At 40.2% G+C, this 15,905-nt stretch overlaps 1 protein-coding gene across 4 annotated transcripts in view; it reads left to right on the forward strand.

Annotated features, from left to right (window-relative positions):
- The first annotated feature begins 2,212 nt into the window (after positions 1-2,212).
- The window catches only part of KLF8 (KLF transcription factor 8), a 353,812-nt gene continuing 340,119 nt past the window's right edge, over positions 2,213-15,905 (forward strand). For all 4 annotated transcript variants that reach the window (XM_070365873.1, XM_070365871.1, XM_070365872.1 and 1 more), the window contains exon 1: positions 2,213-2,790. The gene's annotated coding sequence lies outside the window, so the exon portion shown is untranslated. The remainder of the gene's footprint in view (positions 2,791-15,905) is intronic.

Raw genomic sequence — 15,905 nt, forward strand, 5'->3', positions numbered from 1 at the left:
ACTATGCTGTCTAGCACTGACATGACAAAACTAAGAACACTGAACTCAACCCCCAGCAATCAGCTGCAAACTCTAAAGGCCAACCCAAAAGCACACTACTACTGCTCCAACCATGGCTAACTCTGCTCAGAGACAAGGTATCCAGATGTTCTAAGAAGGAATACATGGGGCCAGTATTTCGTAACCAGGTTCACTTCTCTTTGCTGTCTTTTTTGTTTGTTGTTTAAAAACAAGATAACATTCAGGTAGATGCAAGAAGAATCTGCCTTCAATCATTCTTTCAACAAATATTAATTGATCCCCCACTATATGGCAGCCACTGTTCAGTATGCTGAGGACAGAGCAGAGAACAAAATAGATGGAGTCCCTGTTCTTACTGAGCTTATACTCTAGTGGGAAATACATTTTACCACAGAAGCAAACATACATATAATATTGTTTTAAACTGTGATCAGTGTTGTGATAAAAATAGAAAGGGAAGGGATAAGGTCACAGAGAATGCCTGGGCCATCCGACTTACTTTAATCTCTCTTTCCTGAATTCTGAAGGATATAGAGGCCCACCATGGGTAGAACCAGGTAGAAAGAAAAGGAAGTACAAAGTTCCTCAGGTCAGACAGATCCTAGCATATGGGTATAAAAAGGAGATCAGTGTTGCTGTTGCTGTTCTGTTCAGCCACCCAGTCATGCCTGATTCTTTGCAACCCCATGGACTGTAGCATTCCAGGCTTCTCTGTCCCCCACCACCTCCTGGAGCTTGCTCAAACTCATGTCCATTGAGTCGGTGATGCCATCCAACCCCAGTGTTGCTAGAGGAGAGTATACAATGTTTTTATAAATCACATCAAAGAGGTAGGCAGGGGCTGGATATATTGATGGTGGTGTCTGGGACCAGGAAGGGCTTCCTAGATGGTGCTAGTGGTAAATAATCTGACTGTCAATGCAGGAGATACAAGAGGTGGGCTGGATCCCTAGGTGGGGAAGATTCCCTGGAGGAGGGCATGGCAACCCCTCCAGTATTCTTGTCTGGAGAATCCCATGGACAGAGGAGCTTGGAGGACTACAGTCCATGGGGTCGCAAAGAATGGGACACAAGTGAAGTGACTTAGCATGCATGCATGGGACCAGGAAATGGCGAGCCATTTTGGACAAATTTTAAAGAATGGCCAACAGGATTTATTGAAGAACTGGATATGAAGCACAAAAGAAAAAGATTTAAGGATTCAGTTCAGTTCAGTTCAGTAGCTCAGTTGTGTCTGACTCTTTGTGACCCCATGGACTGTAGCACATCAGGCCTCCCTGTCCATCACCAACTCCCGGAGTTTAGTCAAACTCATGTCCATTGAGTTGGTGATGCCATCCAACCATCTTATCCTCTGTTGTCCCCTTCTCTTCCCTCCTTCAATCTTTCCCAGCATCAGGATCTTTTCCAATGAGTCAGTTCTTCACATCAGGTGACTAAAGTATTGGAGTTTCAGCTTCAACATCAGTCCTTCCAATGAATATTCAGGACTGATTTCCTTTAGGATGGATTGGTTGTATCTCCTTGCTGACCAAGGGACTCTGAAGAGTCTTCTTCAACACCACAGTTCAAAAACATCAATTCTTTGGCACTCAGCTTTCTTTATAGTCCAACTCTCACATCCATACATGACTACTGGAAAAACCATAGCTTTGACTAGATGCACCTTTGTTGGCAAAGTATTGTCTCTGCTTTTTGGCCTGAACAACCAGATGTTCCCATTAACCGGAAGGGAGAAAGACATTAAACATGATTTCTGATGGGTCATTCTAGAGTTCCACTAATACCTGTGGATGGGACCTCAGGGTCCTCCTCCAACTTTGAGCAGCCTAATTATGGAGTGGGGCGCTCCTTTTGGCTAAGAGCAATGAAGCACATTTTGGGGAATCCCCGCCTTCTCCCTTCTGATTGTATTCATAAACCTGGAGATTTACACAGATGAGATAGAGAAGACTGAGCACATTGGGCCAGGCGAAACGGAGAGTCCCCAGGCACAGGAAATCTTCTGTAGACACTTCAGTACAGAAACTATGAGATTGGGCGGCGCCAAGGAGGGCGCTGCAGGAACCTTCTTGGCGATCTGGAAGCCTAGAGAACCATTTTTTTTTTTTTAAACTAGAAACAAAGTAAAGAAAAGAGATGGGGTGGGGTTTGGTGGTCTGGCCCGCCGGAAGGAGCTTGGGTGGAGCCGACTGTGCAAGCTTCAGGGCAGAGGGTGAGAGAAGGCCGCCACTAGCAACTAACAGCAGCCACCTAAACTCAACAGAGAGGTCGGAGGTATTGTTGGAAATGCCACGAACCCCGTGATTCTGTCTGCCCGCCAAAGAGAGATGAAAACCCAAGTTGTGCGGTGCAGCTTTAAAGGGGCTGGTGATTGACAGAATGTGTAGCAGTGGATGGGGTGGAGCCGCTGGGTGGGGTCTGGGACAGGCAGCTGGGAGAAACCAAAAGGAAGAAAAAAGAAAACCGTAGCCCCTGAAATCGCTAATACCAGGGGGAAGCTAGCCAGAAAGGGAGGACAGGAGGGTTTTAGAGCTCACCTCCATTCCTACCCTGATCAACTCTCTCAGACCTTTCTATCTCCTTTTGAGATAATTAAAACCTACTATACACCGGCCCTAGTCGGTGCCCTTTCCTAACTCCACTGAATTAGATTTGTAGTACGAGTGAGTGAAGACCCCCGGTCCACCACCTCAACCCCGGCCCCGCCCCATCGGCCTGGCCCGGGGCTGGGAGCAGAGGATGCCTTTGGAGGCGCAGAATCCGAAAGTAAGTCCCTTTCATTTTGTTTACCCCCCCTCTCCCCTTCCTTTTGCTGCCCTCACTGGGGTATTCTCTGGGCGGCAAAGAGCCACCTTACCGAAGGAGACTCTTTCAAGGAGGACACAGAGGGTTGGACCGGGTAGGGTGGGGTAAGAAGGGGAGGGGAACGGAGGAGGGGTGGCGCTTTAAAGCCTAGAGGAGCTGCCATCCACCGGATAGGAAGCTCAGAGTTTGCTGGTTGTTTGATTACAGCCTTGATTTCCTCTCCTGCCCTTAGAGCCTCGACTTACCCCTCCAGGCATTTTTTTTATTTTTGTCACAATCCACAGTGTTATCTGGCTGCTTAAAGCTTCTAGCTGTGAGTTGGGAGGGCTCCATCTTGCCCAGCTTCTTAAAGCGGCAGTGCACCAGTTCTGATGTGGGAAATACTGAAAATTCGATTTCGAAAAGGATGGCATTGACTCATCTTTACTATGACACAAGGTGTGTTGGGGGAATTTGTACAGAGAGGCAAGTTTTTCCTCCTTATACCAGCCTCCAAACTTGTTCTAATATCCAGTTGATTCTCAGGAGGCGCATCCTGGGCTATGCTGCCAAGTTGTACATTAGTTAACTGCAGAGTCAACTGGCCTTGCAGTTTTAGCTCAAGAGGAAAATTTATCAAGATTTGAAAAAATAATTTATTTTACAAATATTTATTAAAAGCTAGGTTCATTGTCTGTGACTAATCCCACTGCTGAATGTCTGTAATATGTCAGGACAATGTAGAGTGATGTCACTGACTCCTTTATTAACAGATTGGTGGCCAAGGTTTCTTTCTAGAGTCGAATGTTGAATTTGATTTCAGCATTTATCAAGCATGTGTCACGTGAAGGTTCCCATTATTCATCTTTATTGTCTTGTCTTTAGTACCAAGCATCCATATGCCCTAACCCAAGTGATTGGGAGATTCAGCTGAAAGAGATAGGAACTCAAGTCAAAATGGCATGCAAAGAGAGAAGGGCAGGATGTTTCAATAGGGAAGCTAAAGGCTACCTTGACTGATCTGTTATTCCCATGTCCATGTCCAACCTGGAAGATTGTCTTGGGCAGGAGGGCTTTACCAGCTCCCTTCTGCTGTTAAATAAAAGAACTAGTGTGGTGGAAACTTGTTAGAAGGCCTCATACAGATCAGTGGCATCTCTTCCAAGTTTATTTTTCTTATGTTTCTGCTTAAGGAGGATGGCAGGTCTGGATGGAGCCTAATGATATCCTGCATGTCAAAGATAATAAAATATGTTGTTTGAGGTTTTAGGTCTAATATTTTACTCTGGATGTCTTTTTTTTTTTTTTTAAGGCATGAATTGTCTGTGTGTATCTACGCATTTCTATTTGGTCAATGGAATGCCATAGCTTCTAGCACTCTGCAGTTTACCAGTTCAGCTATCTCTGGTATTAAATACAAGGCAGAGACCCTCTCTTTTTTAATGTGCTAGGTTTCAGTGCATCCCCAGTGTCAACTCCCATTAAGGGCATGGATTGGTTTTAGGTTTCTTGGCACCATTTATTAAAGCACCTTCCTCCATCCCTTCTTTTCTCAATTGGTTTTCTAAACCCCAAAATGACCTTATTCTGAATGGCCATGACATTGAATCCACTGGATTCAGATAAAAAAGAAAGCCTCAGTGTTCTTTCTCTATAAAGTCACTGGTCTGCTGCTGCTGCTAAGTCACTGGTCTATGGGGTCCTAAAAACAAAGGAAACATTAATTCAACTGGAACCCTCCTGGCTACTTTCACCAGTGGGAGTACAGTCCTGCTCTAGAGTCAAGAGCCACTTGTACTTGTCACTCACACTAAAATCTGCTACCCACACCCTGGCATGGAGAGTGGGAAGAAACTGTGTGCTGACTCCACAGCCAACCTTCTAAATTTGATAAGCATGGAATATGTTAGGTATTGCTGTGCTTCCATTTTAATATTTGATTGTCCCTTTGTGTTCATGTTGGTTTTTCTTTGAGAGAGTTTCTAGATGCAGGATATAGCTGTCATAAAATATGGTTGATGAAATATGGTTAATCTCTTCCTAAGACAGTGAAAATTTTGTGAACCCACTAACAGTTATTATAGGCAAGCAGTACAAAAGTAATGGCAATAGCATTAGGAAATGGCAACCCACTCCAGTGTTTTTGCCTGGAGAATCCCAGGGATGGGGGAGCCTGGTGGGCTGTCGTCTCTGGATTGCACAGAGTCGGACACAACTGAAGCGACTTAGCAGCAGTACAAAGGTTTCAAGTGACTTTTCCAGAGAAATTAGTTTGTTGTCATTCATTCTGCTTTCTGGGCTTGCAGACAGTTTCTGTCTACACAGAGGCAAAAGGGCTTCATAAGAAATAATTGCAGAAAGAACACTTTGTCCTCTCTCTCTCTCTCTATGTCACAAGCAGTAGTTTCAATCCCCCAACTCCTCTTCTGGAATCTGGTAGCCTAGGCTGTTCTTGCTTAGACTAGTATAGCCTATGCCTACATTTACTTTGGTCTGAGTTCCTTCCTGGTTTTTTCTCAGCGTTCAAGGATAAGGACATATGAAAGACAAAGGTATCAATAGGAAAGTACATTGTGTTATGAGATTCATTCATTAATTAATTCAACAAATACTTACTGAGAACCTACTCTGTGCCATCACTGCACAAGACTCTGGAGAGTCTGCAAGACAAGTCCCTTGCCTTTTTGGAGACTGTATTCTAATGAGGGTATGTTAGTGGATGGGTTTTTTGGGGGGAGGGGGCGTTGAATAAGATAGCAGAGGGACTGGGGAGAGCTATTTAATGAACAGTCAAGGAGGGCTTCTCTGATATGATGATTTTAAAGAATATATATGAATAAAGTGAGAGAACTAGCCATGAGAATACCCAAGGGAAGAGTATTCTTGACAGAGAAAATAGAATTTCAAAGGCTTGACGTGTTCAAAGAATAGCAAAGCCAGCATCACTGGAGTGAAGAGGAGAGTGGTAGCACATGATTTTAGAGAGACAGAGAAGTGCCAGATCTTATGCTGCTGCTGCTGCTAAGTCGCTTCAGTCTTGTCCGACTCTGTGCGATCCCATAGAGGGCAGCCCACCAGCCCCCCCCGCCCCCGCCCCGTCCCTTCCCTGGGATTCTCCAGGCAAGAACACTGGAGTGGGTTGCCATTTCCTCCTCCAATGCATGACAGTGAAAAGTGAAAGTGAAGTCGCTTAGTCATGTTCGACTCTTAGCGACCCCATGGACTGCAGCCTACCAGGCTCCTCCATCCATGGGATTTTCCAGGCAAGAGTACTGGAGTGGGTTGCCATTGCCTTCTCTGGCCAGATCTTATAGGACCTTGTAAATACTTTGGATTTTGTTCTGAGTGAGATAGGGAGTCATTTTTAAAGAAGATAAATAATCAACAATTATTATATTTAAAATTCTACTCTTGTAAGGATAAATCTTCAGTTGTTCATCTTAACACAATCAAGATAGATTATGATTTTATGATTTTGATATTTGAATTTATGATATTATGATTTGAAAAAATTAGTAAGCTTATTGCTGAATTCATGTAACTAATTTAATTTTATACTAGCCATTGTTTCATAACAATTATCTGAAAAAGATTTCAAACATATTTGAAACTACTGAAGTACAAAAAATATTTTCAGCATAATTTAAAAAAATCACAATAAATTTATTAGCACTAGAAGAATGCTTAACCTTGTTAAGAAAACATTCACAAGATTGTATAGCACTGTTTTACTCTAGCATGAAATTGTGAAAATTATTCACTTGAATGCTTTATTTTTTTTTTAATTTCAGTCTCGCTGGCACACATAATTTCACGTAGATTATATACTATTCTTCTCCTCAAGTTCTTCCCAGTAGGGAAGTGTGTTTCATGTATCATTTCATTTAATCCTCACAATAACCTTGTGAGGTAAGCAATATTATCATTTACATTCTACAGAATAGGAAACTGTGGCACAGGAATGTAAAGTGCCTTACCAAAGGACACAGAGCCAGTAAGTTAAAGAGGATTCATTCTCTCCCATACCTTCTGAAAAGTTGTTCCATCAGCTTTGTTTTCTTCAATTCCTTTTTCTTTGGTTCTTCCACCCATCCAACCATTCCTACCTAATATAGATAACATTTATTGAATACCTGAAAGTGCAAGTGAAAGTTGCTCAGTTGTGTCGACTCTTTGCAACCCCATGGACTATGCAGTCCATGGAATTCTCTAGGCCAGAATACTGGAGTGGGTAACCCTTTCCCTTCTCCAGGGGATCTTCCCAATTCAGGGATCGAACCCAGGTCTCCTGCATTGCAGGCAGATTCTTTACTACCTGAGTCACAAGGGAAGCCCAGGAATACTGGAGTGGGTAGCCTATCCCTTCTCCAGCGGATGTCTCAACCCAGGAATAGAGCTGGGGTCTCCTGCACTGCAGGTGGATTCTTTACCAACTGAACTATCAAGGAAGCCCTATTGAATACCTAATCTGTGCCAAGCCCTCTATTGAACACTTTGCATTTATCAATTCATATAATGTTCACCATAATCCTATGTAGTAGGTACTGTTGTATTCCCAATTTTTCAGTTAGGGAAATTGGGACAGAAAAATCAAGCAACTTGGTCAAGTTTATACAACTTGGAAAGAGCAGATGTGAGATTTGAACCCAGGTCTATAAAGTCTACACCTTGATTATTATGCTTTACTGCCTAGTCTTTAGCTTGCAAACACATTTATTTCCTAAGTCAATCTTTATTTAACAGCCCTTACTCAAATTACCACCCTATTTTTTGACAGTTTCCATTTAGATCATTATTGAAACTGTTCTCACAAGAGTTACCTGAAGATCTCCTAAATGTCATGTCATGTACTCTCTCTTTAGGTTTTCAACATACTTGGCTTTACTACATTTAAGGTTGTTGTACTTTCCTTCCATCTTTAAAGCCTCCCCTTTCATGTCTTCTGTGATAGTACTCTACCATGGATTTCCACGAACCTCTCTGATTGCTCTTTTTATTCTCTTATCTTGCTAATCTGTACTCCTTATTTAGGTCATCTCATCCACTTAAGAATTTCAACAGCCATTTATATAGCCTATACGACAGTCTCTATCTCCAACTGAATGCTTTTTCTTAGCCCAGATGCATCCATTTGTCTGTTAATCAGCCATCTTAACTTGACACCTCTACAGTTAATATGTTTAAAATTGAATTCATCAGCAAACTCCTTGACTCCAGTTTCTCTCCTTGATCAACAGTCACATAATCAACCAAAACAATAAAAGCCTAGCAATGGGTTGCTAAGAGTCGGACACGACTGAGCGACTTCCCTTTCACTTTTCACTTTCATGCATTGGAGAAGGAAATGGCAACCCACTCCAGTGCTCTTGCCTGGAGAATCCCAGGGACGGCGGAGCCTGGTGGGCTGCCGTCTATGGGGTCACACAGAGTCGGACACGACTGAAATGACTTAGCAGCAGCAGCAATAAAGCCTAGGGTCATCTATGACTCTTTCTTCTCTATAGCTTCTAGATTCTTCTTCTTAAATCTTTGTATCCTCTGCATTCCTACTTGTAGTGTCTTTGCATAATTTTTCATCATGTATGACCTAGCCTATTAACATAGCCCCTTACTGTTGTTTTATCTGCCTCTAATCTCTGTGACCAGAGAAGGCAATGGCACCCCACTCCAGTACTCTTGCTTGGAAAATCCCACGGGTGGAGGAGCCTGGTGGGCTGAAGTCCATGGGGTCGCTAAGAGTCAGACACGCCTAAGCGACTTCACTTTCACTTTTCACTTTCATGCATTGGAGAAGGAAATGGCAACCCACACCAGTGCTCTTGCCTGGAGAATCCCAGGGATGGGGGAGCCTGGTAGGCTGCCGTCTATGGGGTCTCAAGAGTCGGACACGACTAAAGCGACTTAGCAGCAGCAGCAGCAGCAGCAATCTCTGTGACCTTTGTTATATGTTGAATTATGTCCCTCAAAATATATTGGATTCCTAATTTCTGGTACCATAGAATGTGACTGTATTTGGAGACGGGTATTTACAGAGGTAATCAAGTTAAAATGAGGTAGTTAGGACAGGCCCTAATCCAATATGAGTGGTATCCTTATGAAAAGGGGAAATTTGGACATAAAGACTCATAGAGGAAAGATGATCTGGAGAGACACAGAGAGAAGACAGTCATCTATAAGACAAGGAGAGAGGCCTAGAACAGATTCTTCTCTGAGAACCCTCAGGAGGAACCAAAACTGGTGTCACTTTGGTTTCAGAGTTACAGCCTTCAGAACTGTGAGACAATACATTTTTGTTGTTAAATCCCCTGTTTTTTAGTACTTTGATGTGGCAGTCCTAGCAAAGTAATATAATTTCCAGTGTATTCTACACTTTAGGATATTTATAAAATACATGTTTTTATCTTGACAATCCTATGTTTAGAATTATTCAGACTCCCCTTCACTTACAGGATTAAATCCTTGCCTTTTAGTAAGACACTTCAAAATTTGTCTTCAACCTACCTTTCATGTTTATTGCCTGTGACTTCCTTATCACAGGAGTTACATTAAGCTAACAGCTACTTCTCGAATATGCCATGATCTTTCACAAACATCATGTCTTTGTTCATGCTATCAGGAATTCCGTGTGTTCTTTCTCCTCTTACAACATGTACTACTCCACCTCCACCTTTCCTTCCACTCCATTCTTCTCTTTTTGATAAACATAACAGAGCATGATACCCAATTCATTTTTTCTGTGAAGCTTTGAAGTATAGGTAAGATCTGAATAGCCAGAGTTAAGGGGAAAAGATATTCTAAGCAGGAATAGTCATATAACAAAAGGCAGGTAATGAGTATCAATTTAATGTGGGTTGGAGGGGAATGGAGTAGAGTTATGGAAAAGTGAGGTTAGAGAACTCTTTTCCTTTGGTGATAATATTTGTTGTTGTTCAGTTGCTCAGTCGTGTCTCTTTGTGACACTATTTACTACAGCAGGCCAGGCTTCCCTGTCATTCATTGTCTCTCAGAGTTTGTTCAGACTCATGTCCATTGAGTCAATGATGCCATCACCGACTCATTGGTGATAATATAGATAGGACCAAAGTAGCTTCTGGAGAAGCTGCAAAGTCAGTTTTCTCCCTCCATAGTGTCTCAGGGAAACAGACAGGACTCAAAGAATATTATTATCCAGCTAATGTCACCGGATAATGAGATAAGATAGCCTGTATTATGTTCTTGGAAAGCTGATCTTTATAATAGGACCATGGGCTTGGGGCACTTTTGCTGATCAGTGATGGTATGGTAGTAGAGCAGAAAATACTCAACAGGGTTCAGAGTCCTTTTCTGCTGTAGGTTATTTAAACTTGACTCTATATATTAACCATTTCTACTTATATAAAGCAGATAGTTTTGAAAGGAGGAAGCAAAACTGATTCATTAATCTCACTCACTTACTCAACATACATGCCTTGGAAGCCCTCTATGTGGATAGCTCTGTGCTACAGAATGGGAATACACAAATATAAGACCTCAACCTTGCCCTGGAGGTTAGCTGGGAGACAGACAAAGTTCTAGCTAACATCTAGTACTGGTCGATCACTTACCATATGCTAGGGACCACACTAAGCTTTGCATGTGTCTCACTTAAATTCCCAGTAGGGTTATACCAATTTTTTTGGGTAAGGGCACAGGTTAGAGAAATGTTGAATAAATTCAGGAGGGAGGAATTGGAAAATTGACAAGTGGGCAGATTGTTAACATGAGTAGAAAGGATGTTGGTGGCATTTGGGGTAAAGAAGTCAAAGAAGTCTTGGTAGAGGAGGTGATGTTTGACTCTTGAAGGATAGTAAGAGTTTTCAAGTGTCAATGAAAAAAAAATTAGTCGATCTAAGAAAGAAATGGAAAATTTTATTTGAGCCAACCTGAAGATTATTACCTGGGAGACAGTCTTTCAGAAAGTTCTCAGGACTGTCCCACCCATTAGAGGTCAAAGTACAGTTATATAAGTTTTTGAGACAAAAGTTTATATGTCAAATGATGTACTGACAGTTTAAACAATCCAGATCTACACATACAAAGTGGATCGGCAGATCATGGGTCATTGTGGCCCCTTATAAGAATAAGAAGGAAGATTGTGTCCTCAGGATTTGTGACTCTTTATGAGATTAAGAAGGAATATTATCTCCTCAGGAGGTCTGGTTAGTGCAGATGCACAATACCCAGTAAAGGGAAGGAAGGAGACCTGAATGGGCAAAGAAAAATATTATTTTCAAAGTTTTTCTTGCTTTGCCATAGAATATAAATTTTATTTCATCAATTTCCCCCTTTTGATAATTAATTATTTGTTAGAAAGCACTAGGTGATAAAATAGTTGGTTCCTCAATGCCAGAGTGGTTGCTTATCTGCCTCTGATCCATCATGTCCCTCAATGTTGGGTCTTAATGGCCTGGTTTTTTTTTTTTTCCTTTTAGTAGGATATGTTAGTAAGATGTCTGGCAAGAACTAGCAGTCAATTCCAAGTTGTCCAGTAGTACTTAGTGCAATTTTACCTTGCATGTGCATTGTGTATGTCCATTTATAGAGAGCTATAGATGTGATCAAAATTGACAGTAGGAATGACCAAGTCATTAATAAAGTTTTAAGCCAAGATTCTCCTAAACCAAACCATTTCCCTAGTATTTTTCCTAAACAGGGAAGAACATCGTTTAGAGCAGAAATTTGATTCTTCATGTGTCATAAGATGAGTTAACAAATGTTATGGCCAAATGATCTTTGTGAGTGGTGTAATATAGGGACCTGATTTCATATTTGTGCATGTGGTTATCTAGTTTTTGCAACACCATTTGTTGAAGAGACTACCCTTTCCCTACTGAGTGTTCTTGGCTCCCTCGCCAAATATTAGTTGACCATATAGGTGGAGATTAATTTCTGGGCTCTCTCTTCTGTTCCATTGGTTTGTGTGTCTATTTTTATGCCAGTACCATACTGTCTTAATTACTATAGATTTGTACTATAGTTTGAAACCAGGATGTGTGATGACTTACTTCTTTGTTCTTTCTCATGATTGTTTTGGTTATTTGGAGTCTTTTGGAGCTGTATACAAACGTTGGGATTTTATGATCTATTTCTGAGAAAAATGACACTGGAATTGCTTTGAATTTATAAACGGCTTTGGGTAGATGAGGATATTTTAACAATATTAATTCTTCCAATTCATCAACATGGGATATCTTTCCATTTGCTTGTGTCATCTTTGATTTCTTTCAACAAAATCTTGTTCTTGTTATATAGATCATTCACATCCTTGGTTAAATTTATTCCTAAGCATTTTATTACTTTTGATGCTATTGTAAATGTGAAAGATTTCCTCCTTTCTTTTTCAGATATTTTATTTTTAGTGTATAGAAGTGCAACAGATTTCAGGATTTTTTTTTCTGTTAGATGCTTAATTTTTAAATTGTATAAATGAAGGAACTGTACAGATGAAGAAATTGAAACAAAAATAAGTGTCATACATTAGGTCATATAACTGACTAGGTAGTTAGTGACTTAAAATGAGGATGTTTATTTTACAGCCTGCTTTTTATTGAATTTGATTAGTTCCAACATTTTTTGGTTGAACCTTTGAGATTTTCTATATATAAGATCATATCATCTGCAAGTAATGACAATTTTGCTTCTTCCTTTCTGATTAGGATGCTTTATATTTCTTTGTCTTGCCTAATTGCTCTAGCTAGGACTTCTAGTAGTATATTGAATAACACTAGTGAGAATGGGCGTGCTTTCCATGTTCCTGATCTTAGAGGAAAAACTTTAAACTTTTCACTGTTGGGCACCATGTAACCTGTGGGTGTGTCATATAAGGTTTTTAAGGTACATTCCTTATATACCCGATCTGTCAAGGATTTTTTTTATCATGAAATGGTGCCTTTTTGTGTGAATACTTTTTCTGCATCAATTGAGATAATCCTATGATTTTTATTTCATTTTATTAATGTGGTATATCACTTTTATTGATTTGTGTATGTTGAAACATCATTACATCCCAGGGATAAATTGTACTTGGTCATGGTATATTATTCTTTTAATGTGCTCTTAAATTCAGTTTGCTAATATTTGGTTGAGAATTTTTGCATCTGTATTCATCTGGGATATTGATCTATATTTTTCTTCTACAGTATTCTTAATCTTGTTTTTGTGTCTGGGTAATGTTCACCTTGTAAAAATGAGTTTGGAAGTGTTTCCTGCTATTCAATCTTATAGAAAGTATCCCAAAGAAAGGCAATGCTAAAGAATGCTCAAACTACCACACAGTTACGCTCATCTCACATACTAGTAAAGTAATGCTTAAAATTCTCCAAGGCAGGCTTCAGCAATACATGAACCGTGAACTTCCAGATGTTCAAGCTGGTTTTAGAAAAGGCAGAGGAACCAGAGATCAAATTGCCAACATCCGCTGGATCATCGAAAAAGCAAGAGAGTTCCAGAAAAACATCTATTTCTGCTTTATTGACTATGCCAAAGCCTTTGACTGTGTGGATCACAATCAACTGTGGAAAATTCTGAAAGAGATGGGCATACCAGACCACCTGACCTGCCTCTTGAGAAATTTGTATGCAGGTCAGGAAGCAAGAGTTAGAACTGGACATGGAACAACAGACTGGTTCCAAATAGGAAAAGGAGAATGTCAAGGCTGTATATCATCACCCTGCTTATTTAACTTATATGCAGAGTACATCATGAAAAACTCTGGGCTGGAAGAAGCACAGCTGGAATCAAGACTGCTGGGAGAAATATCAATAACCTCAGATATGCAGATGACACCACCCTTATGACAGAAAGTGAAGAGGAACTAGAGAGCCTCTTGATGAAAGTGAAAGAGGAGAGTGAAAAGTTGGCTTAAAGCGCAACATTCAGAAAACTAAGATCATGGCATCCGGTCCCATCACTTCATGGCAGATACATGGGGAAACAGTGGAAAGAGTGGCTGACTTTATTTTTCTGGGCTCCAAAATCACTGCAGATGGTGACTGCAGCCATGAAATTAAAAGACACTTACTCCTTGGAAGGAAAGTTATGACCAACCTAGACAGCATATTAAAAAGTAGAGACATTACTTTGCCAACAAAGGTCCGTCCAGTCAAGGCTATGGTTTTTCCAATGGTCATGTATGGATGTGAGAGTTGGACTATAAAGAAAGCTGAGGACCGAAGAATTGATGCTTTTGAAGTGTAGTGTTGGAGAAGACTCTTGAGAGTCCCCTGGACTGCAAGGAGATCCAATCAATCCATCTTAGAGGAGGTCAGTCTTGGGTATTCATTGGAAGGACTGATGTTGAAGCTGAAACTCCAATACTTTGGCCACCTGATGAGAAAAACTGACTCATTTGAAAAGACCCTGATGTTGGGAAAGATTGAGGACAGGAGGAGAAGGGGACCACAGAGGATGAGATGGTTGGATGGCGTCACTGACTCGATTGACATGGGTTTGGGTGGACCCCGGGAGTTGGTGATGGACAAGGAGGCCTGGCATGCTGTGGTTCATGGGGTCGCAAAGAGTCAGACATGACTGAGCGACTGAACTGAACTGAACTGATAGAAAAGTTGGTGTTAATCTTTAAAGGTTTGGTAAAATCCATCAGTGAAGATATCTAATCATAGGATTTTCTATGTTGGGAGGTTTTTGATGACTGGTTTCCTTACTCATTATTGATCTGGTCAGCTTTTCTATTTCTTCCAGATTTAGTCTTGGTAGGTTGTGTGTTTGTAGGAACTTGTCCATTTCCTCTAGGTTATCTAACTTATTGATGTATAAATGTTCATAGTAATCTCTTATAATCGTATGTATTTCTGTAGTATCAATTCTAATATCTCCTCTTTCATTCTAATTTTATTTGCATCTTTTTTCTTTCTTTGTTAGTTTACCAAAAAGTATTGTCAGTTTTATTTATCTTTTCAAAAACTTAGATTTTAGGGGTGTTAGTCTTTTCTATTGTTTTTCTGATCTATTTCATTTATTTCCACTCTGATCTTTATTACTTCCTTTCATCTGCTAACGTTGTCAATAATTTTTTCTTTTTTTTCTAGTTCTTAGAGGTGTAAAATTAGTTATTTTCTTTCTAATTTCTTAATATGTGCATTTAGCACTAAATTTTCTTCTCAGATCTGACTTGTTTTGGTATGCTGTGTTTCCATTTTCATTTAATATACTGTTTAATTTCCCTTTTGACTTTTTCACTGGTTGTTTGAGAGTTTTGTCATTTAGTTATCGTCCACATATTTGTAGATATTTCATCTGTCCTATTGTTGATCTCTAGTTTCACACCACTGTGGTCAGAAAAGATACTTGCTATGATTTTACACTTCTTGAATTTACTAACACCCTTTTCATGTCCTGTCATTATGATCTACTTTGAAGGATTTGTTGTCTGCTCTTTAGAAGAATGTGTATTCTGATGCTGTTGGATGGAATGTTCTATAAATTTCTGTCAGTTTCATTTAGATTAATGTATCATTCAAGTGCATTTTTTCCTTTTATATTTTCTGTCTGGATGATGTATCCATTGCTGACTTCGGGGTATTGAAGTTTCTATGATTGTATTGTTTTGTATTTCTTCCTTCAGATCTGTTACTATTTGCTTAACAAATGTTGTTGGTCCATGTTGTGTGTGGAGATGTTAATGATTTTTAAATTTTTATTTTCAACTGAAAGATACTTGCTGTATAATATTGTGTTGGTTTCTACCATAGATTAACATGAATCAACCATAGGTGTACATATGGACCTTCCCTCATGAACCTCCCTCCCACCTCCCACCCCATCCCACCCCTCTATGTTGTCACACAGCACCAGATTTGAACTCCCTGTGTCATACAGCAAATTCCCACTGACTATCAGTTTTGCACATAGTAATGTATATGCTTCAGTGCTACTCTCCCAATTTATGCCATCTTCTCCTTCCCACACTGTGTCCACAAGTCTGTTTACTATGTCTCTATTTCCATTGCTGCACTGCATATAGGTTAATCAGTACCATCTTTCTAGATTTCTATATATATGTGTGTTAATATATGATATCTGTTTTTCTCTTTATGACTTACTTCATTCTGTATAATATG

Source organism: Bos mutus, chromosome X (assembly GCF_027580195.1).
Source record: "Bos mutus isolate GX-2022 chromosome X, NWIPB_WYAK_1.1, whole genome shotgun sequence".
NCBI classification, from domain to species: Eukaryota; Metazoa; Chordata; class Mammalia; order Artiodactyla; family Bovidae; genus Bos; species Bos mutus.